This window comes from Lycorma delicatula, chromosome 9, assembly GCF_047948215.1.
Source record: "Lycorma delicatula isolate Av1 chromosome 9, ASM4794821v1, whole genome shotgun sequence".
Classification (NCBI taxonomy): domain Eukaryota; kingdom Metazoa; phylum Arthropoda; class Insecta; order Hemiptera; family Fulgoridae; genus Lycorma; species Lycorma delicatula.
The window spans coordinates 34,372,291-34,397,916 of record NC_134463.1 but is presented as its reverse complement, the minus strand read 5'-3'; the positions used below and the strand labels follow the sequence as shown (position 1 = coordinate 34,397,916).

Sequence of the window (25,626 nt, the reverse complement as noted above, 5' to 3'; positions counted from 1 at the left end):
GGTTAAAAAAAAGAATAGATAAATGGGATAAAAAACGAATCCACCGGGTTGGTCTAGTGGTGAACTCGTCATCGCAAATTAGCTGATTCCGAAGTCTAGAGTTCTAAGGTTCAAATCCTAGTAAATCCGGTTACTTATTTACTGATTTCAACCCTAGATCGTGGATACCGATATCCTTTGGTGGTTGGGTTTCAACTAACAAAACATCTCAGGGATGGTCAACCTGCGACTGTACAAGGCTATACAACTTTCTTCATTTACGTTCATACATATCATCCTCCAAAATAATACCTTACGCTGATTCCGGAGGCTAAATAGAAAAAGAAAGGCGAGTAATGACTGACAGATGTCAACTGAGCCAGCGATCTTTCGATTATTAAATTGAATGTTGACCGTTACACTATGTCATTCTCTTTATTTTTGTTTGTAAAACTTCTTCCATGCAAAAATATGTACCCCAGTCACACTTATACTGTTTAACTTGATGCAGATCACTCTCGAGGTAGTATCTAATTTAACACCAATAACAAAATTTAACTATTGGGCCATTGTCCGAATTCAAATCCATCAGGATTTATTCTACTTTAACACATTCAATCCTAAGCCCGTGTTTTTCATGGGCAGTCGTATTTAATTATGTTATAAATTTCATACACATAACATTCGTTGTTACGCTTTAATTCAAAAACGGTTCGTTCTTTAATTTATTTGGAATGATTCGTTTGTTTTTATCCGCAACCTGCCGGATATTTTTGAAAATATAGAATATAAACTAATTGTTGGTTTTCGTGTTTAGGGTTAGAAGTGCTGTTTGTTAATTATGAAATGTTATCTGAATCCCATTTTTACATAGATTCGGACTGTGAACAAAGTAATAATATTTGAATTAAGGTCTTTTTTGCACAATTTGATCTCTTGAATATCCAGCCTGCTTTTCTCGAAGGGAAAATTTGATAGTTGATGAAGCCGTATGTGGATTTAGAGGCAGGATAAGATTTCGTGTTTATGGAGGAAAACTATAGGTGATTCGTCAACCGCATATGTACTTATATTTGAAATTTACACAGGTAAAAATTACAAAAAAATTTATTTCTCTTTTCCAAAGACTTCTTTCTGATTATCTTTATAATTTTTTGGGGGGTTTTGTGGGCGAAAAACGCTTTAGCGTTATCATCGCCCGGGATTATCTTGACAAGGGAAATACAACATTCACGGACCGGTTTTATAGTTCACCAGCGGTTTATTTTTTATGGCAGTGACAGAGTAAAGCTGGATGTCCTATCAGAAAGAGCTTCTAAAAATAAATGTAGTAAAAAGTCGTTTACATTAGAGGAAATCATCTGTCAAATGGAAAGACACTAGAGATGTATTAGCCTTATCTTCAGTTCACGTAATGACAGTGAAGTACATGTGCACTCTAAAGGGGGCACATGTTAGTTTTTGTTTACAAAAACAAAAAAAAAAAAACGGACGTAATTATCAATTATAGTAAAAATAAAACGGGTGGATAGAAATTACCAGATTATTTCATACTGTCCATTCAAATGTAAGCAAATGAAATGTCAGAAAAAATTATTTTTTCATTATTTATGTCAATTGCAAATGCCTTTATTTTATACTGGGAATCATGACCATATCACCCTTGAGGCAAAAAATTTATTAACTGTTTTAACTACTTTAACTGAAATCTATATTTTTGCAACTTAATGTTACTTTCAGTACATCTAACTTTTCTTACATATTTTATCTGCTGTAGTTGTAACTAATGATGTTATTTCACATTGGTGTAAATCATGTGACTATCATTTCTACAAGTATGTGTCCTTGTGTATTGATATTGCATTAATTATCACAAAATAACTTTGAAAAGTATGAATGAAATAAATATCAGTCGTTCAACAGAGTTAATTTCAGACCCAATTTGCCATTGCAATGTCAAATATTTAGTAAATTCTGTGTCCGGAGTAAAATGTTATGATATAAAATAATTTTTTATGTCATTACCAAACAGGTTTTTTTGTTTATAACACAAGTGTTTGGTGATCAATCCAAAAATGAGTGGCTTAAAATTAATGTATAATTTTTGTATTGCATAGGTTTTTGAATATATTTTTACATTTCTATAAATAAAATGAATTATTTTTATGTATTTGAATTTTGTTATTTAATTACTGTACTTGGTGTATTGTTTAACAGATAATTTTTGTTTGGTACAAAAAATATACAAAAAATTTCATTTCTGATTTGTGTGGTAATTTTTGTAGTAAAGTTATTTTTTGTATGCAGTTATTATAGCTTTATTATAGTTGTCTTCTGTGGAGTCCCGATTCAGTCCCTCTTATAACATTATGAACTGTGAAAAATTTTGTTTGCAAAACGTAGTTATTTAGTTTAAAACAAGTGTTATTTATCAACTACAGGTATGTTCTTTGTTTTGTTTATGTTTTTGTATGTTACCTGCTAAGATTCTTAGCCACTAAAATATGCCAAAAGCATCTAGGGAAATTAGATTCAGAGTTATTGAGTTATTTAATGATATGTTGAGTTTTTTACATTTGTATCAATTTTGACTTTTTAACAGATGAGGTAATTTACAATTTTTTTCTCTTCAAAAACATAATTACCATTTACTTTTAAAAAGGTATGTTCATTATAAATATTTCATGTTTGTAACCTTAAGAGTAAACATTTAAAAAATATCTTTTCAGTATTCCAAAGCAGGCTGTTATAACATATAATAACAGACTAATAACAATTTAGATATATTATTTATGTTAAATGATTTAAGCTTTTTATTTCACTGCTTATTATTTTATATAAAAAATTTTGAAGCAAAGCTTTCTTAATGCAGGCTTTGGGATGGGGAGTCGGGGAGTCAACTGAGAAAAAAACTAGTATCTGGTTAACTAACCCACCGGGTTGGTCTAGTTGTGAACGCGTCTTCCCAAATCAGCTGATTTGGAAGTCGAGAGTTCCAGCGTTCAAGTCCTAGTAAAGCCAGCTAATTTTACACGGACTTGAACACTAGATCGTGGATACCGGTGTTCTTTGGTGGTTGGGTTTCAATTAACCACACATCTCAGGTACGGTCGAACTGAGAATGTACAAGACTACACTTCATTTACTTACACTCATACATATCATCCTCATTCATCCTCTGAAGAATTATCTAAACGGTAGTTACCGGAGGCTAAACAGGAAAAAGAAAGAAAGGTCAAATGACTATTACATATCTCTTTATATCATTTTGAGAGCCTTGCAAGAAATTTTAGCTTGATGTCTGGTTAAGAGTTAAAGAATTTTTAAATTCTTAGGAACAAATTATTAGCACATCAGATTGAGAATTTTTTGTTCTTTGAAGTCTTTAGCACTTATAATTCATAGGCTATATGATTTTGGGGTGATGAAAACTTTTAATGCCAATAGTGAGAATTGATTCTGATAGTTTGTGATGAAGTTCTGATAAGTGAACACATTCTTAATAATAATGTAATTAAATGGATAAATCTCAGAGAGCTGCCAGCTTTTGTAAATTGCAGTTGGGCCCATATCCTTACATTCCCTTATTTGCCAATTTTGTCCCTTCTTTTGATATTGACCTCAATACCTGTCGCATTCTTTTCATATTTTCCTCTTCTTACCTTGTGAATGTTTGTTGCTCTCTCTCATCTTGTCCAAAATACTTCCAGTATTCTTTTCAGCTTAGTTCAACAAAATATGCAGTAATACCCCCAAAGACCACATTAACATTACATGTAAATCTCCATTACATATGCCATCCTTTCCTCACACTTTCCCTCTGGTGCACACAATTTATATTCTGCTTTTGAATTCTTTACAACTTTTGTTCTTAAAAGAAACTGATATGCTTTACTAGTCATCTGGTGTTTATTCAACATCTGATATCCTCTGCAAATTTCTTGTCATGCTGTCTCCAATAAGAAAACAGTGTTGTTTACACAAAGTAAAAATTATCCTTTTATCGCCCAAATTATTTGTTGAAAATTTCATAAATTCTTTGAAAACTGCTGAAATGAACTACATTATTCATATATAGAGAATCATTTTATTCCTATGAATTTCATTGACATATTTCTTCAGATTATGTACTCATGATTTCTATTTTCAAAATTTTTAAGTGTTTTAAAACTTTTGAATGGTTGCTATGAAACAGATTTTATAATGATTTTATTGTTAATTTAATCTTGAATTCTTTGAACAGTGTACAGTTTTTACTTATATTCACATAAGATACTTGAATAAAAACTGGCTGAAGTACCTGAGTTTCCTAATCAGCAGCTCTTTGATGCATTACTTGGGGAAGGAGAAGATAGAGTATAGTATTTTGCATATGTAAACATTATTACCGGTATGAATTCCTCGGAATTCATACCGGTATTATGTTGAAGCCTTTGTTTTTTATGTAATTTTTCTTTAGTCTTGCACTCACTTCATCAGAATGAACACGCGACAAAGTTTCGTTATCAAACTCACACTGTTAATATATACCCATAACAATATTTATAAATCTTGTATTTGGAAGATATATTCAATATAGAACGACTTTCTATATGTATAAATTTTGAAAGCATAATAAAATAAATTTTGTTTTTTAAAAAAATGTTACTCGTTACATGAAATAACTTACATAAATAAACTTATTAAATCTTTCTATGTAATAATACAAAAAAATATTATCTCAAAAAAAAACTTAAAATATCCGAAGAAAAATTTGTAAATCAAAATAAAGTATTATTTTAGATTCAGTGTCCAAAATGTAAAATGTTACAGAATATAATGTAATTATACAGTGCTACTATCAACTGTCAGTTGCTGCGTCTTCAAATTTATTTTCTATATTTCTCCGATTGCGTACTCATGTCTTCTATTTTCAACATTTTTGAATGGTTGCTATGAAACAAATTTTATAATGATTTTATTGTTACTTTAATTTTGAATACTTTGAATTATTATTATTATTATTACATTGTACAGTTTTTAATTGTATTTAAAATAAAGCATTTAAATACTTGCCCTTGATAATTGCAGCTTTGGTGTTTGATCTAGTCCAGATACAGAAAGCTTTCTACTAGATTATTAACCAAAAAAATTTTAAATAACCATTTTAAATAATGTTATTTTTAATATAAAAAATGTTGACTCTGTTACATTATTGTGGATATAGATGTAAACAATTAATCCCAAATTAACTAATTTAATTATTAAAGCATAAAACAGAATTATTGATTTTAACTAAAAGTGTGAAATTTAGCCAATTCCAAATTAAAAATTACCAAAATTTCAGAGAACACTGCATCAGTGATCATTGACTATCAGACATGTTCATTATACATTTTTGTTGGAAATTTAATTCTGTATTTTACAAATGAACATATTGACTCTAGATTCAATTAAATTTCTCTTGCAAGTTAACAGAAAACTTCCTTTTTCATAAACATTATATATATATATATATTCATAATATTTTTCATTTGCAAATATCCTACTACTCAATTTTTTTTTTGTAACCATGCATGTTGGTCATTCTGACATCTGTCTCATGAAGGTAAGAAATTCTTTTTTTGTTTGGTCCAATAGAGATCTTGTAGAATTTATACCACCTCTACATGTGATCATAATATTGGAATTACACTGAACCTCGGTGCTGGATAGGACGCGCGTCTGAAGAAGACCACACATTATTCTGTGGCCACCAACCTCACGCCACGTGATTTCTTTCCTGGGGTTATGTGAAAGATAAGGTGTTTATCTTTCGCCGATGCCGTACGATATCAACTCTATCGAAAATGACATGTTAGAATGAGTTTGGCAAGAGCTAGACTTTCGTGTTGACGTGTGCCGTGTCACCAGAGGAGCGCATATCGAACATTTATAGAGTTTAACAAAAACTGTTTGAGTTCATGCATCACCTCGTACAACTTACATTTAGGTTAGTGAAATACTTTTTTTGTACTGAATTTTTGTAACTCGTAAGAACATTATGAAATGCCATGTATAAATTCTCATTTATAAATAAAAAAATACATTTCTGTCAGTCATGTTTTTAAGTACTCTACGAATAAGTATGCCGGTGGGGAAGATAGTTTTGAAAAAGATTTCTGAAAGCAGTATGATGTCATGTGATAAGAAAGGCAAACATGCACCATCGAATAAAATACCGCAAACTATATTATTGAAGCAATAAAAGCTCATAAGACAAATACCCAGCTTACGAGAGCCATTATAGTCAAGATAGAATACAAAAAAAATATCGTGGGTGTAGATTAAATATACATACAGTTGTTTTTCTTATACATATGCGTGTGATCAAAATGGAAATCAAGTAATGAGGTGGCAAAAAATGGCTTTCCCTTAAAGTTTTCAGCAAAGAGTATAATTTGTCAATTAAAGAGACAACTGGAAGAAAGAGCTTCTTTGTTACAAAAAAAAAAACACTCATTTGGACGAGGCTGATAAATGCTATAAACTGAAAGCTAAAGACAGGAATTGATGGAAAAATGCTCTTTTAATGGTGGATTTACAGAAACTCTTGCCTATCCCGTTCCTTTATGACAAACAATCAATTTATCTCTGAAAGCTATGGACATTAAATTTCACAATGATGATCCAAAAACAGCAGATTCATTTTGTACGATTATGATGAAACCACTGGAGGGTGTAGGGAAATGAAATATCATCATGCTTCTTAAAATGAGCAGGGAAATATTTGCAAGATGATATAAATAAACTTAATATCTGGTCTGATAAATAATTGTTCGAGCCAAAATAAAAAACACAATATGATTATAATGTACAAGTAATTAATAGAAAAATTTACAAGTTAACAACCACAAATAATTGTTGCCTGGGCACACTCGTGCAAAAGTTAATACAATCACAGCATAATCAAAAAGAAGAAAAAACAATTAAACCAAGAAATAACATGCTCTGATTGTGGAAAATTTTTAAAGAAAGTGGAAAGAATACCCACATTGAAAGAATGGCGTTTGCCATTCATTATTTGAAAATTATATGCAAAATTTTACATATGCAACAAATTTCAAATATGTATAACAATTTGCACAATGATTAAGTACTTGAAGTTTTTGAGTCAAGTTGAGTATTTTAGAATCAGCTAGAGAATGAGTATTTAAACATTTTTACAGAGAAATATTTTAGGACTTTTATTCTCCATTCCCAATTATTTTTGTGAATAAAGTTACAATACTTCTATTGAGAGATATTTTTTCATATTACATTGAAATTTTGTATTGATGATATTGTAAATATCACCAGTTTTTGAATTTTCAAGTTGAAAAATCATAATTGAATTGTCTATTTCAGAAATTCATTACATTCCATATAAGTATCATTGCACATAACAGGTTTTTGAAATAAACTTTTCAGTTATAAACTATTTTGAGTGTTGTTCAGAATCAGGAAAGATTCTGAAAATAGTCAGCGAGTCAGGAAAAATCACGTTTTAAAAATTTGAGTGAACCCTGATTTTATATATATATATTTATGCTATTAAACCATCAAGTACAGAATATTGAGATAAAACTAAGGTAAGATTTGATTCAATATTCTGTACTAGGTGGTTTATTTAATAAAATTTAAATATAATGTAACAGTACAGAGGAATTTATATATGAATGGACTTTGGTTAAACTGTTGGACTTATTGAGCATCTATCTTAACTGATTACAGACCATTCACTGAGTCATTGCAAAAAATTAATGGCCTTCCATCACAATACTCATAGTGACTTGCCAAGTAGTATAGAACTTACCACGCTACAGAATAATGTATCATCCAGTGATGACTATGACTACATCTGTACTGTAGAAGGAATTCCCAGTACTATGAGCCACATTAGAAATATTTTTATAAAGTAACCTTAGATGGTGATTTTCACTTATTATTTCTCAGAGTTAATTAAAATTTCTAGCAAGTGCGTTTGTGTTGAGATAACTGGAAGTTACAGATTAAAACAACTTTTAGTGGTATTTCACCCAACATTAATAGAAGTACTTTGGGGAACATCGACTCATGGTTGTTCTTAATTTCCTGAGCCGAGATCTAGTCTCCCTCATTATCACATGTAAGTATATCAAGAGCAGTTTAATTAATAGACACAGTTAAAATTAACATGATTTAATTTTAAAATGATAATTGATTGTGTATCATCATAAACTAGTGGGTGAAGTATCCTGTCCAAAACACTAAAGGAGAATCTTGTGATGTACTACAGGCTGTTGATTGAACTTGTACAGAAGCTGCCACAGTTGTGGCATTATAAATCACTTCTGACATTTTCATTCAGAATTCTTTGTACTGAAAACAGAAGGTACTGTTCGATTATGAATCGATTATCAATCCTAGATTGCATTTATGATTTTTACCCTATTTGATTTCAGTTAACTTATTCGTACATTTGTAAATGTTTGTATAGATTTTGTGATTGACCGTTTAGAGGTTGCTGTCTTAGGCACCAAGATTTTCAAAGATACCAGGAAAAGTCCTGGTATTGTTTGTATACAATAAGTTTGTCCTCTAATGTTAATTATGGATGAAAGCGAACTAGTCAAAATTTATAGAAATGAAGGTTTTTTCTTGTGAAAATTTAACTTTAAATTTAATTTTGTGCAGGTAGATCAACATTATCTGATTGCTTTCTGTAATCTAAATATATACATTTGTTTTTAAGTAAAAATATTGAACCAGTTCTTTTTTAAAATGGTGTCCAAGTTTGATAAGGTTTAATTTTAATAACACTTCTTTATCAGGATACAATATATGTGTGCTGTGTAATAAAAAAAATTACCAAGAACATGACTAAAATTTTATGATAGATTATTAATAATGAGGATGATACTTCTCCGATTATCTTGCATTTACCTGAGGAAATATACATTCATTAAAGTCTGATTGATTAAAAGTCACTTATACCAGACTGACCAGTAAATTTAAGATCAGACCATTTTTGGTAGGTCAATTTGTTCTTTTTTTTATACCAGAAAGATTTATAGTTTTATTTTAATAGCCAACTTCAGTGCAGTGACTTTCAGTAAATGTAATAAACTTAAGTAAATAGATCTATTGTAAAGCCAGAGGCTTTTTTTTGTCTTATGTACTGATAAAATAAGATAAAAAAAATGTATGTATGTTTTATTGTTTTGAATTTAATTTATGGATTTACTTGGGTCACATTGCAGTATCTCACCACTGTAATTCCATAACATACCATTTGGATAGTGAACAACCAGGCTTTACAAGTTCTTATTAAAAGTAAGTATTAATTTAAATATTATTATAAATTAAAATAATAATTGTTATGATTAATATTGATTTAATTATATTTATACTTAATTCAAACATTTTGTAAACTTTTAAAAGTAATGCTTGTGATTATATTATGTAACCTCTTTCTCAGTAATATTATGTAAAAATTATCATTAATATTATGTCCTGAGAATTTTTAGGAAGAAACTCAAATCTGTAGATTTGAAAATGTTTTTATTTAAATTTGATGCTGCTCCAGGTCATACATTAAATGTTTTTTCAATGAAATAATATTTATTGTATTCTCAGATATTTTTCCCTCTATTGATGTCAATAACAATTGTAAAGTGAATTTTCTCTGTATTATGATAGTGATTTAATAGTAGTAATCAAGTTTATATTCTTTTCTCATTATTCAACTAAAAAACATTGGTTGAAACTCAATAGAAATTCATGAAACTAATTTTTTTGTTTTGATTTTGATTTATTTATGCAATTGTAAAACTTATGTTTGTCCATTTCACGCAGTTTGTCTCATTAAAAGATTTATTTTAAATCTAAAATAATTATTATTGAAGCAAAGCTTCTTAATGCAGGCTTCAGGATGGGGAGTCAACTGAAATAAAAAGAGTGTCACGAAAAAACGTCATACACTAGTTGTATGTATCGATAATAACTATAGATAGATCGATACTAACACGCGAGTTGTGTAAACACACACTCGCTCTTACTTTATACACAGTTAATTCGTATATGCGCATTCTTTTTTTTTATATGTGTATTTCATTGCTAGTTCAAATTTCTTATCAATAAAAAATTTTATTGTGTGTATGTTATTTTGTATCATTAATAAGTCATATAATGTTGCGTAAAGAAGTTTCACTTCTGTAGTGTGTCAATGCACCGACACACTGGTTTTAATTTTTTTTAAAATAATTTATTCCAAAAATTCACTATGTTTCTCTACTAGAAACATATCTTAAAGTAATAAAAAAATAAATTTTCAATAGTATTTACTGTACTGAAATTTTTTACCTAATAAATTATAAACTATTCTTCAGTTAGTGGTAATAACAAAAAAAGCATTGCAAGGCCCACCATCTTCTGGAGTAATAGTTCTGAATTAGCTAATGAGATATATTACTAATAATATTTATGATGGTTTTCTCTCTGAACCGAATTAGTATTTTCTTTGTCCTGCCTCATCTTCCATTCTTTTGGAATACATATACAACTTTATTTTATTGTAGGTTTTCATGTCGTTTACTATTACAGAAAGGTCTATTACCATAACTAAACAATTTCACTTGACCTTTTTTTAAGAAATCTGTAATCTCTGAAAAATGGCATAGCCATTCTCAACAATTCTATGTGAGACTGATTAGATAAAAAGTGGTTACATTCTTCTGTTAACTGTGAATTTACTAAGCCAATCAAAATGCATTGGTATTCAGTCCCAACAACTAATGCCATCATGCTACACTATACAGTGAACATTACTATTCTGAGAGAAAGGAATCCTGAGTAGTTTAACTTATTCTTCAGATGCTTTATGTACATTAAGGCAAGACGATGATAGACAGTGTAAAGGATCAAATTACTGCACCAGTAATCTTTCTGTCATGAAAGATGCATTATATATAATCTATCCAGAAGTTATAAAATTTTGTCTGTTACCATGAAAATGTAATGGCATACTCTATATAAATAGCTTCACTTTATATTTATCATTACTATATTTAAGTTTAATAGATGTTTTGTAAGAATTTTTTGTAATTTGAAAAATGTGTAGATAGTATAATAAAATATGGTAAAAATGAGACGTATACACATCTTAGGAATAGTAGACTTGAGACTGTACAAGACTACACTTCATTTATATTCATACATATCATCCTCATTCATCCCTGAAGTAATGATTCCTTATAGTGGTTCCAGAGGCTGAACAGAAAAAAGATTAAATTTTAATTGATCTCATTCTTTAACAATTAATTTTGTTTTTTGTTTATAATAACTTTCATTTATTTATGTAGGTTTTTTTAGTTGCTATTTATTTTAAAAATAATGGAACCCTTGAATAACAAGCTCACTTGTAACAAGAACTTAGTTGTAACGTACAAAATTCTGAGATTTGTTTGTTTAGCAAGTTATCGATGCATCATAAACTTGGTTATTACAAGTATTTTCATTTCTTAAAATACTGCAATTCAAAAAAAGTTAACCAAATCTCAATGCAAGGGATTGAGATTTCTTCATTAACAAAATGTACATTTACGATTTATATGTAAGGATGTGACATTTTATCTTAGGCCTGTTCAACTCAGGTCTGAGGGTGAACGAAAGGTTTGTAACAAGACGTTGTACAGTATGTACAATTCAAGTACAGTACATACAGTATAAATTCCATTGAGGTATTACAAAGGTTGGTAGTTATTTTAATTTCTTGGGTTTTCTGTTTGCAAAATTCCAGGAAAGACTGGGGCCAAACAATGATCCGTGAAAACCATCCAAACAGGTTCATCAAACTCTATAGCGTATTTTAAACGATTTAAGTGAAAGTTTGAAGAGGAGCGTGGTTAAAGATAAATTTTACCTGTCCTATCCCCACCAGTAAATTCAGTAGTCATAATTTTCAGTTTAAAAATACAGCTACCATAGAATAAGTTAAACAGTATTGCGCGTTAAAGTGATCGATCGGATACCCAGTATCCAAATACTGTGCAGTATAACTGTAGTCGCGCCAGTGAATGCATTTTCATTTTAGTGTTTCTTGCTAAAAAAAACTGTACAGTATATTTTTAAAAAAGTGGTATTCTATTAACGCCGGTTCATTTGTAATGAATGATCTCAGGCGTCAAAAGGAAACAACTATCTGTGAGTGATAAAATCCAAGTTATGTAAGAACTAGAACGAGGATTATCAAATTCAAATGTTTGCAAAAACATAGACTAAAACGTAGCATACACAGTTCAATTGTGAGCAGTTGTGTGAATGATAATTGGCTACTTTTTAAATTGGGTTATAATGAAGAGGACATTTTTAATATTGATGTAACCGGCTTGTTTTATAAATTAACCCGTGACAAAACTTTTAAATTTAAAGGTGAAAAATGTATTGGTGGAAAACAGTCAAAGGTCAGGCTAATGATTTTGTTATGCTGAAATTTGACTGGGAAACTTAGTAATAGGGAAATCAAGATATCCAAAATATTTTAAGCATGTAAAAAAACGTTCTATCGATTATGTGTCTAATTCTAAAGTATGGATGACTTCAATAATTTTTGTACAAGAAATTTGTAAATGGGATTGGAATTGCAAAAAAAAACAGGAAAATTTTATTATTGATCGATATTTGCCCCGCTCACCCATCACTGCACAATTTAAAAAAATATAAATCTTGTGTTTTTACCACCTAATACTACAGCAAAACTGCAGCTGATGGATAAGGAGGTTATTCACAGTTTTAAAGGTCATTACAGAATTACATAACATTAAAGTTCATTAATGCTTTTAAAAATTATTGAGAACATGGACAAAAAAAAGAATTCCAAATGACAGTTTTAGAGCTAACAGATTTATGACTCAAGCTTGGTATAACATATCACAAGCCATAATTTGAAACAGTTTTAAAAAATCCGGTCTCATTCCACACCATATTTCGATGGAAAGGTTACCTTGATATACATACTACAGAAATTCCAATTATACGTATTCCTATTTTATATATATATATATATATATAAAATTAAATTAAGGAAACCCTCATTGAGATAATTAAAGGTCCAAGGTCCCTTATCTTGTTTTTAAATGAAATAAATATTGTTTTGTATGCTTATAAAAAAAAAATGTTATTTACATAATAATTTTGAGGGTATATTAACAAAGCATGTTGATAAAAACATATAAAATTAACAAACAAAGTATAAAACAAATATACTGTTTGATCACTTACTATTCCATTATTCAGCTTCTATTAAGAATACATCTTATTTAATATTTAAAATATTAAAACCATTTTAAATACTTATAATTCACACCAACTCTACAATATTTATAAATATTATTATAAAAAAAAAAAGTGAACAAGTATCTATTTGTTGATGAGTTACTCTACACTGATAATTTAAAGTAATGAATATACAGTCAACTCCTGGTAACAAACCTTGATAATGCGATTTTGTTTTTTGTTTCCCTCAAAGAACCTGCCTTACTTATAAAAAAAAGTCCATGGGTAACGTGAAAAAGTTATTGTGGGAAATTGTACCTCTACAAGTTAAGGTGATCAAATGATTACCTCTATAACACAAAAAACTATGTTTAAATTTAAACTTTACACAGCTTTACTTTTTTATACAAACCTTACCTCTCTATCTCAAAGTTCTTGCTATGAAGCTTGCTATCTGGAATCCTGTTCCAGTAAACAAACATATTGTTAACTTGTTGATTGCTGCTGACAACTGTCAATGTAGCATATTCTCAGTTGTGTGAGTGTACAGTTTATTGGAGTTAAGTATAGTGCATTAAGTGCTAAAAGAAAGGTCAACATTTAACTATCAAAGATAAATTTAAATTAATTCAAGCAGTGAACACAGGGGAAAGAGGCAAAAAGGACAGCACATTGTTGTTTAGTTTAACATCCAGTCTAGTATTTTATTCACAATTTCAAAGAATGAGACAGAGAGGTTTTTTAAACAAGTCAACACAAGCAAAAGAGAAGCCGATTTTCCTGATGAAAAGTGTTTGGTTGGTGGTTCAAACAGAGCCAGACAAAAACATAACTTTGGTGATCCACTTTTAAAATAAAAGGCAGGAAATGTTGCTAAAAGTTTACAAATGGGTCAAATTACAATTTTTATCGGCAAATACGACATCAAAACTTCAGCCCCTGGATCAGGGTTTAATTAAAAACTTCAAAATATTGTACCGGACTGAAGTTGTACAAAATTTTATCAGATGCATTGAAGAGGGTAAGAGTGTAATATTAACTAACGAGTTATATCGTTACTGTTAGTTTTCTGTGTTCACTGTTATTTACAAAAACATTAAAATATCAAATTCAATAATATCATCAAACTATGTCACTAATATTCCCTTTATATAATATTTTGCTATATATGTATAATTTTTTTGAAGGAATAAAATCTATTTAAAAATTTGTAAAAAAATAGATTCTTTTCCTACTGCGACAAATAAATAAAACATCAACCATTTATTTGCGTCTGTGTAACAAGTACTTATCCAACATAAGTAATTAATTAAAAAAGTAGCTAGATTTTTTTTTGAAAATAGGATGTGTATAATAAATTCATCTTTTTTTTCAGTAGAAATGGTTATTGTCATAGATCTTTCTCAAATTTTGTATATAGATAGGGTGGATAAATAGTAAAGTTATTCTTTCTATATCTCTGTAGCAATATTCCTTTTATTATACAAAACTATATCAATTATTCTTCAATTTTTACCATCAGACTTTTATAGAATGTAATAAAACACTATAATTTATTTTTTTAAGGATATCGTTCAATTATTAAGCTGAACCTTGAATTAAATCACACTTTCATCAAAAGGTTGAAATCAATAATGAAACAGTTTGTAATAAATCCATATTTGAATGACTTGTTTTATTATTATAAAGTGTGATAAATAAACCTGTAATAGAAATTATAACCTGAAGGATCTGATTTAATGTCTTCTCTGGAAATATCAAGGGTTAACATTGGCTAGGGTGGTGTGATCTCACCACCATCAACCTGTAACTAATTGTAAAAATAAAAACTATACCTATTACCTAAACTTACAGTGAGAATATGGGTATGCCAAAAATTGAGGGATATTTTGTTGTTTTGTTTTTATTAGGCTTGAGAATTGTTTTTCAGATATGGTTTTTGGTTATTCAGTAAAGTAGAAGTTGAAAGAATGTTTATAAATGTGATACCCGACTCAGATATTTTCATACATATAAAATAAATTTTTGCTACAATCGTGTTTGACCCCTAGTGATTCCAATTTCTTGGAATTTTCCTGGCAGGTTTTATTGATGGTTTGCTATTGTATTGAATCTAATGATTCGGACTTTTATTTAAATACATTGATTTAATACATACATTTTCTTTGCATGTGGTAAGTTAATTTTCAGATTACTTCCAACATTTTGATGAAAAACGTTTTCTTGTCTGCCGTACACAAGGCTGAAATGTAATGTACAGTCGCTCATAACTCACAAATGTTTAGAGATAGTTAAATGAAACAATATGATATAGAATTACATTTTACTTCCTGCTAAATCTTATGTTTTACAAAAATTTACATTTATTTTTCTACTTAGTCACCATTTACACGTACACATTTCTTCCAGTTGTGAACCAGTTTTCTCATTCTGTCAATGAAGAATGCTGGCAATCTTTCCTTGATCTACAACCTCACTGAATTTTTCAGTTACACAGTAAAATGAATTTTCTTATTACCCCTCTAATTAACAAGTTTCAAAATTACTTTCAAGTTTCAGTCTAATGAATGTTCAGCAATCCATGTGGATTGTTAAATGAACACCTCTTTAAGAGTTTTAACGCCTCTATGTACTGCACAGAATTTATAAGCAATCAGCTATCCAGGTAGTCTCATTCATGTGTTTAGAATCCCAGAACTCTGTCAAGAAAATTGTTTTTGCTGAGAGGTTTTGTTTTGAATTTTTTTAGTTTTTAAGAGTGCAGTGTGACAAAGTGCATGTCATGATGCAGCATCCAGTTGTATTTGATGGCTGGTTTCATGTGGGCAACTCTTTTCTGCAATCTTTCAAGAATTTCTCGGTAAACATATTGATTTACAGTCTGTTCTGTAGGCAAAAACTCTTTATAGACAATGCCATTACTACTGAAGAAACAAATTAGCATGGTTTTGATTTCTGAGTTGCTCATTTTTACTTTTTTGAGACGTGATAAGTTTGAAGTGTGCCACTCCTTGCTCTGGCAATTTGTTTCTGGTTCATACTCAAATATCCAAGATTCATCATCAATAATTATTGTTATTATTATCCATTATTGTTATTATTTATCCATAGAAAATCCGGACCAGTTTCAATTCGCTCTAGAAGATCGCAACACACTTCCATCCTTTTGTTTTTCTGTTCAACAGTGAGGTTTTTTGGGACCAATTTTGCACAAAAGTTTTTCATGTCCAATTTGTTTGTCAGGATTTGGTGTGGTTCAAAGTCAATTGTTCTGCAACCATTTTCACAGTTAATTGCAGGTTGTACTGTATAAAGTCTGATTCACTCAGCATTATCACTTTTTGACGTTAACGGTCTTCCAGAGTGTGGATTGTCCTTACTCCTGGCCATTTGAAAATTCTTAAAACCATCAAAAAACTTGGGCTCGTGATAGTGTGTCATCTCCATAGGCCCTTTTCAATTTTGAAAAAGTTTCAGTAGCATTCTCACCAAGTTTAACACAAAACTTGATTGCACATCGTTGCTCATAATTAGTATCACTCATTTTTATAATGCACAACAAAAACTCGTTTCACGAAAAGTTTGTTTACATCTCATGTGGCAACAGTAGACTAAAAATATTAATACCTAATATAAATCAGCTGTTCATATAACCATATGTTTACTAGTAACTTTACAGTGTTGCCACTGAGGCTGCCAATAAATACTAGTTCATTACTTTATTTACAGACCTCGTATATAAAGCATAGTGTTGTTGCACAGTTTTGTTGTTAACATGCTTCATACACATACACACATACACACACACACACACACACACACACACACACACACACACACACACACACACACACACACACACACACACACACACACACACACACACACACACACACACACACACACACACACACACACACACACACACACACACACACACACACACACACACACACACACACACACACACACACTTACACACAGCATGTTTTGTTTAAGTAAGGGCCGTTTTGATATAAAAATTGAAATAAGCAAAAAGGAGATATTTATTATAACAATATAAATATATATATATATATTGTTATGAACGATCTCGCCTGAAGACCGTTAACATGTTGTGGTAGATTTTAGAACGGGGTTGGACTGTATGTTCATAGGTGATCAATGAAGACAGTGCCTTGTTGCTTGCTGAATAATGGTTTAATGAATTGTTGTCTTGACAGTTAATGAAATGAATTGTAACATAACATATAACTTGACATATAAAATTAAATACAACATTAAAGCTAACGTTCATCCGAACAAAGAATGAAGTTCATCCGGACTAAGAGTATGACGTGACTGCCTTGGATCAGATTCGAGCTTGAATGAAATAAATTAGTCGCTACCTCATAATGACCACTCCCTGCGGCATTATGACATAGGACATGGCGTGATCAGATCGCCATGCTACCTAGCCCTCGCTAGGTAGCAGCACCCATTGGCAAAGTAGAACATAACATATATATATATATATATATATATATATATATATATATATATTCCCCCATGCCTTTTGTTTTGAATTGAATGTGTAAGTTTTGTAAGCGTTTTACAGTACATATCGGTATTAACTTTTCTTCCACGTTCAAGAAATTCAATCAGCAATTTCTCTTCGGCGTCTCAAAAAACCATAGCCTTAAGCTTTTTCATTGAACTTCAAGGGATAATCAATGCCGCCATTGCATTGATTGCTGCTTTGTCTTAACATTTGAATAAGATATCCACGTTTTAAAATTTAAATTACATTTTTAAAAAATGTAATGTAATATACAATTAGGAAGTATAATTTAATATTGCTTTATGTGTATAAAAGATTAATTTTTTTATGAAAAATGTTTCATATTAATTTGATATTTTGATTTATTTACAGTGCTGTGCCCAACATAAAGCTCGGATGTAATAAAAGTTTCGTCCAATAATATGAAAACTGCATTAAGTGGGTAATTACATATATATTTACAACATACAGTTACATGACAAATACAATGCATGTATAATAATAAATAATAATTATAATAATTATTATAGGCTAATAATTGTATTGTACTGTACTGTACTGTATATGTAAAGAAAATTGTCTAATTTAAATCAATATTAAATTTAAGTATAATAAATGCTCGTATCTTTGTAATGATATTATTATGCATAATATTTTCTTTGTTTTTACTATACTCTTTGTGACAGCTAATTTAGAGTGATTCATGAATATTTATCAATGCTCACAACTATAGGCTTAGGCCTAGAGTTAACTGCTACATGAGATGGTGATGAATTCATAGATGATTAAGTTAAAGGGTAAAAGGGTTAAATCTAAGTAATTTTTTAACTTATAGGTGCTATCTTTATCTCCCATTATCTTATAAAATAGAATTATTAAAATTGGTTGGGCATTTCATCAATTATTATTTTTTAAACATTGTGGATAAGAATATGAAAAATATGGTAATCATTAAACTTTTAATTTTGAAAGTGATCACTTTTTGATTTTTCAATTTCTAAATCTAATATCGTTATTATTTATTTGTTGTTTTTTTTTTTAATTTATTCTGAGGAAGAAGGTGGTATCTTAAGTAGAAATCAACCCAAGAAACAGGATGTCAAAATATAGGCTGAAGATATTTGACATGTAAATAATAATTAAAATAAAAAACGTAAAAACTGTGTAAGAAAATTGCATTATAGCAATGTATAATGGTTTTTTCCTAAAATGCAGAGAAAATTTTATAGAATCTATTTCATAAAAATTTGTTAGTTACTTTTAAAACAAATGCTTTGAATTTATTACATTACTCTTAACACCGTTATTTAATATAATAATTTGAAGCTGCCACTGACATCAGTGTTTTTAATTATGTATTTATTAAAATATACATACATTTACATGTTGTAGGAGATAAATACAAATAAGTAGACCAAAAATATGTACATTATTATAAAGGTAAAATTGTATTCCATTTCAAGCATAATATTTTTTGCTTTTTTCATTAAACAATTGTTTATATTTTATGAATTTATGTACAGTAATGTTTCTTAGAAAATTTTTAATTTATTCATTTTTGTTTATTTATTTATTATTTATTGTTGTTATGTTACCAGTCTGTTTACCTTTTTCATCATACATACTTTAATTATGTATTTGTAATTAGTATATTTGATAAGAAAGTAGGCTTAACAAGAAAATAATTTTTATTTATCTATAATAACATATTGTAATTTTTTAATGGTAATGTAAATGTGATATTTCAAGGCTAGATTAATGAAGCTAATGTATAGATGATAATGCTATTAAATGTGAATATATTTCTCTAATTATGTTAGTGTTTAAAACAAACAAAAATTTCATGTGTAATTTGTATCATTAATGATAAATTAGTGATGTTTTTAATTAGATATAAGTAATCAAATTGTGCAGTGTTTATTAATAATAAATTACTTTAATGCATTAAAGTTGGCTCTCATTAATCAGAACTAAAGCAGTCAAATAAAATAAATAGTTAGTTTATGTGTTAGGTATGATGATGTAACAAAACTCTATTTCTGTTCATTTTATTGAGAAAAACTATAACTAAAGATAATATATAAATATAAACATATTTAAAAATCACAATAGCTTATTTATTTTCAAACAGAAATATGTTTGTTTATTGAACTAAAATGAAAAGAAAGTACAGTTGCTATCTTGAAGTAGTAAAACTTATTAATACTTACAAAGAAAAATTGATTTTATTTCATTAAAAAGTAACTTTTTACTATATGATTGAAGTGAAAACTTCTTTGGGCGTGTTGTGTCAGAATTTTTTGTACATACGAAATTACCCATCTAATTCGAATGTACAAAAAATGAACATGGGAAAAAAAATTGCTGACTCATAATCAAAATCTGTAACATAGCGCAAGACGCTAAGCATATATAAGTGGGTTAGTTCTCACAAAATACAACAGATGGTGCTGATGTGAGACCGCATACTTTAAAATAGTTTAATATAGGTTTTTTAAAAATTGTTCAGCTTATTTTAAAAAATTCAGTTTATTTTTTAAAAAAAAATTTTTTAAAAAGTTCAGTTTATTTTTTAAAAATTTTCAGCTAATTAAACCAACTTGAAATAATTTTTAACAATTAAAAATTAGTTTGAATCAATAAAATATTTATTTTTAGCAGTAATAATTTATTTTAATTAAATACCTACTTAATAATTTTTAATTCAATTCAAATAATCTCACATCAATCAATGCCATCGCTTGCATTTTAAGAGAGCTAACCAAGACCAGCACTATGTATATTGTACATTTTAAAATTCAGCAGATTCAAACAATTTCTTTTACACTCCACGTATTTTTAAATTTAATAAATTAATACATAATAAAAATTTCCTTTGTAAACATTTAATTCATGTAGAATCGCGCATGTAAAATATTATAATAGGTTGTAGTATCTATATTCTGACCGAGCTTTATAATAATTTAAAAACATATTTTATCAGTTATGGTGGAAAATGAAGATAGTTGTTATAGTTCAATTAATAGCCGCAAATGAGGTACTGACGATGAAAATTTGACTTATAAAATATTCAAAAAAGAAAATCATGAAGAGAATGACAGTAATAATGAAGAAAATTATGAAAATATAGTGACAAAGTAATTGTTAAAAATGAACATTCAAAAGAATTAAGAAGATTATGTAACCAGCGGTATAGAGAAAGCCATGACAGAACATTTTCTCCAAAAAAATAAACATTCTAACACAAGATTGTGTGTTCAGCGATGTAGAGAAAGGCAAAAGAGCAATTCTTCACAATCAGAAATGTCTGATGAAAAAAAAAAAACACGAAAAACAAAATTACTTGTATGAAAACATAGAGATAAAAAAATTCTGACAAAATGTGCCTAAAGAAGTTTTCACTTCAAAAATAAATTCAGTTAATTCTGAAATGAATTAACTGAAAATAATTTTTTGATTTAATCTGGTTTGGTAAACTTACTTAACGTTATTTGTTTTGAATACGTATGTTTATTTGTATCAGTACCACAGGAAAACTACTTAAGTGCAATTTAGCATTATTTTTTTTAATATTATAATAAATGCTAAGTATTAAAGGTCAAATGTTTTGCAATAATAGTAAATCTGAAATAATAACTTTTAAAATGGTCCTTAGTTGTTTTCTAGTTTGATATTAAGCTACTGCTAGGTTGCGTTTTATGACTAAAATAGATCGCACTATAGATAAAAAAAACCATCTACTTCCAATCAGTCATCAAATTCAGCTCAAGTATTTTGTAAAATGGCATATACAATTAAAGGTATTAAAAGTATTAGTAATTATAATAATTTAATTATTATTATAACCTTTAACCCTTTGAACCCCGGTCCAAAAGTTTGATGATTAAAATTTTTTACCTAAACTTTGTGCTTTAATCATCAAAATTAATTTCTCATCTTCTGTTAGAAGATGAGACAATTGCTATTGTTATAGTAGAGGTGTCAAAATGTTAAAAGAAGTTGTTTTATTGATAAAAATACATTAAATTATGTTTAAAAGATTAAAAATAAAGAAATAATAAAAAATGTATAAATAAAAACATTATTTTGAAAATTTTTACCTACAAAACAAGAAAGATTTATTGGTGGGAAACTGTTTTATTTCATTCCAAACATAGTCTATAATATACAAAAAAAAAAAAAAATTATAACTAAGTAAAAAATTAAGTTCACTATAAATGTTGAAGTAGAAGGCTGGTCAATCATAAGATCTGTATCGGTAAACAAAATGTCTCTAATATTAGACTCCGAATCATTTTCAGGAATATATGTGGGGTCCACATCGGTATCATCAAAAAAAATTTGAAATTTCTGAGGCCATTGATCTATCATGTCTGTAGTGAAGCATCGAACTGTCTGTCAATTTCACTCAATCTGTCAGCTAAATTTCCAGCCATAGTTCAGTTAAATTATATACATAAAACACTAACAGACAGATAAAAATCACTATACACATCAAAATAACACAGGAACACTGGTATTAAAATAATAACACATGTACTTGCAATGTTAATAAACAAATACAGCAACACACAGACGGACTACTAGCAAATGTTGTAGTAAACAAAACAACACCTGTTACAGGATGTCAGCTCCATACAGTATATATATTTATTTTGTTATAGCATTTTTCTTAAAAAGTGCTATAACAAACTCTTAAGTAACAAAATATTTTGTAACAATTATTAATATATTAAGAATAATATGGAATACAAAGAACATGTATTGTTTTCACAAAAATATAAAAATAATCAGTTTTAAAGCAGAAATATCTTGGCAACAATATCATCGCCTGATATTTTTGATGCAGTTAATGATGACTGATGTATCGCCACCGTGGGGTTTTTAGCTACTTCAGTCAGTCACAACATATTGGCATCGATGGTTTAAAGTTATTTTAATTGTATTATTTTAATAATAAAACAAAGCTACTACAATAAATAATAATACAATAAAGCTACTAATAAAATTTATCTATTACACTGAACAGGTATTGAAATAAAATTAAAAATAAGGTTAAAATATGATAATTTTTAATATTAAATAAGATTTATTTTTGAAAAAAATATAATGAATATTATTAATTTCTGCAAATCACTTGCAGAAATGTTTGTACTAGTTCTCTCTCTATTACCTCCCGCATTCAAATACTGATTGGGAGGATTACCTTTCAACTGCGAGATTAAAAGAAGGCCACGGAGATGGATTGTTGAAAAGGCAGATTGGAACGGATACCATAAAGCATTCCAATCTCAGTATGACGATGGAGTGAACATCCTCGACCAATATTCTTTTTTTATGTCCATGATACTTGAGAATGCCAAACATGGGGTAATCCTAGACGTCCTTTCGTTCCATGGTGGAACGATGATTGCAAATATGCTATTAGGAATCGACGGGAGGCAACTACGCAAATTTAATCGTAGGCCTTCAACAGAACATCTAAATTTATACCGCAGGGCTAGAGCGGTGTGCCGTCAAGTATTCTTGGACACTAAGAGGAATTCATGGACGAAATACGTGAGCACTATCTCACGCACTACTCCCACGTCTACTGTATGGAAGAAAATTCGTGCAATTTTCGGATCACCGAAACAATCTATTCTCGGTCTTATTGATGAAGGAGAACTCCTTTCATCACCCTCAGAAGTGGCAAATAGTCTAGCAAAATCTTTCTGCTCGGTGTCTCTCACCTCATCATATAATAACGATTTTCAACGGTACAAGATACAAATAGAAGTATTATCGTTAAACATTGGTGATTCGGTTGGTGAATTAAGCACTCTGTTCGTATTTAAAGAATTGTTACATGCACTTAAAAACTCACGGGACACTTCCCCTGGACCGGACATAGGTCAGTCACTCACTATGATTCCAGAAGCACACGTTCTGAAGGTCAGCATTAATTGCCTCAGTAGATGGCATCACATCAATCAACTAACCATGCAATACTAATAAAAACATCATGTAATTAAAGGTAAAAAAGAATTCTTAATGTAATGCATCCAACGGAAGTTAACAATGAATTATTCTATCTACTTTTTTTATTAATCTGAAAGTCTGTTGCCATGCAACAGAATTATTTTATATTTGAATTGTTTACTTTACCTAATTCATTATATTTTTTCTACTCATAGGTATAAGAAGAATTTTTATAGCGGTTTAAAGAAAAATGTCGCAAAATAATCAAACTGAACCAAGTCAAATATTTAAAGGAATCATAGAAATTAATGGCGAGACTTACAATACAATTCAAGAGATATATATCAGAGACAACATTATAAAGAGGTTGAAAACTGAAATACTTGAATTAAATCGCATTCAAGAATCGAAAACCAATATTTTAAAAGATTTAAATGAAAAAAATCGTCGGTTCCAAGAAGACATAAAAATACTAAAAACTGAATTATTTGAAGCAAATGAAAAATACATTCTACAGGAAAAGGTCATGAAAACAAATAAAAAAAGAATGGAAGAATTAAGTGAAGATTATGATGAAGTGAAGGCTAAACTAGAACATTTCAACGAATTATACAAAAAACAAGAATACACTAATGCATTTCTCAGAAGAGAAAATGAAAATCTGAAACGTGATCTACAGATACAACATTTGGATTCTATTAGAGCAAATAACAAAACGAAGATAGATTATGAAAAACAACTGGCTAGTTTTAAGCAGGAAATGGTCTGTCATGTCCAGACATCATCGAAAACAACAGATAACAGCAAAGAATCGTATTCTGATAGACCTGTTTCATCAGCCCTGAGTAACGACATGACCATAGAGGTATTCGAAGATAATTCAGTTGAATTAAAGGAAGATAAATGCATTATGAAAACTTCTGAAAATAACAAATTTATAAGTTTACTGCATCATGTGCTTCTCAGAATCAGTTATCATTGGAATCAATGGACAAGGACTTCTCCTAAAGTTTCGCATTTCGAAAATTATATTTAATTTAAAATTAATAGTGGCATATGTGACTTATAATACAAAATTCATCGTATTATCTTCAATATATACATCTTGAACTGTTAGAAAACATAATTTTATACCATGACAAACACCCAGATTTTTACTTAATTCAACAATTATTTCAAGGACTTCAGTAATCTAAATGAAAGTGAAATATTTTTACTAAAATCAAGAAATATGTCTATAAGTTGTTCTATTATAATTTCTTGATGATGAAATAAATTGTTTCGTTTGATATTTAATTAATTGTAATGTCTTTTTTTGCGAATATTAATTTAAGATTCTAATTGCTAGATGATAGTTGTTATTCAACGTCTTCTATGATCACTGTTTATTTACAATGTTACTTGATCTTACAAATATAAAAAATGAAATACATATACACACCCTAAAAACATTACACTCCTTTTTGGGCAGTCGTGTAAAAAATTGAGATATTACTTGGAAGATAATAATTTTACTTCCTTTTTATTGCAATTGACTGGTACCAAAAGTGACCGAAAAATCCCAAAATCAAAAAAAAATTGAATTTTGGACTTTTTCTTAACTGCAGTAAGAAGCCCTCATTGAGAGTTTTTCAACGATATATCATATGTGGTACTTATTTTCATTGGTTCCAGAGTTACATCCAAATGAACTTCTAATTAATGAATTATTTGGATCTTACAAGGGGAAAAAATTGTAAATGTATTGAATTTACAGTGTTTCTTTTTATCAGTATAATTTCATGTGCTCCAAATCATTTGTAATGTTTTGTGCAGTATCTTATTTATTCGATCTTATCAACATAATTACATTGTTTTTCAGCTTATCACCTATTGCTTGTAGTCATTTCAGTAAT

The 25,626-nt window shown here is 29.0% G+C and overlaps 1 long non-coding RNA gene across 2 annotated transcripts; it reads left to right on the top strand.

The window, feature by feature from the left end:
* The first annotated feature begins 771 nt into the window (after nt 1–771).
* Nucleotides 772–24,875, top strand: LOC142329941 (uncharacterized). Of its 2 annotated transcripts, XR_012757630.1 has the most exons (5): nt 772–1,067; nt 5,599–5,950; nt 9,219–9,291; nt 18,143–18,212; nt 23,947–24,875. It is a non-coding gene; the product is annotated as an uncharacterized LOC142329941 (long non-coding RNA). The 2 variants fall into 2 exon arrangements; XR_012757629.1 differs by lacking the exon at nt 23,947–24,875 and having other exon boundaries at nt 18,143–21,582.
* Nucleotides 24,876–25,626: the final 751 nt, after the last annotated feature.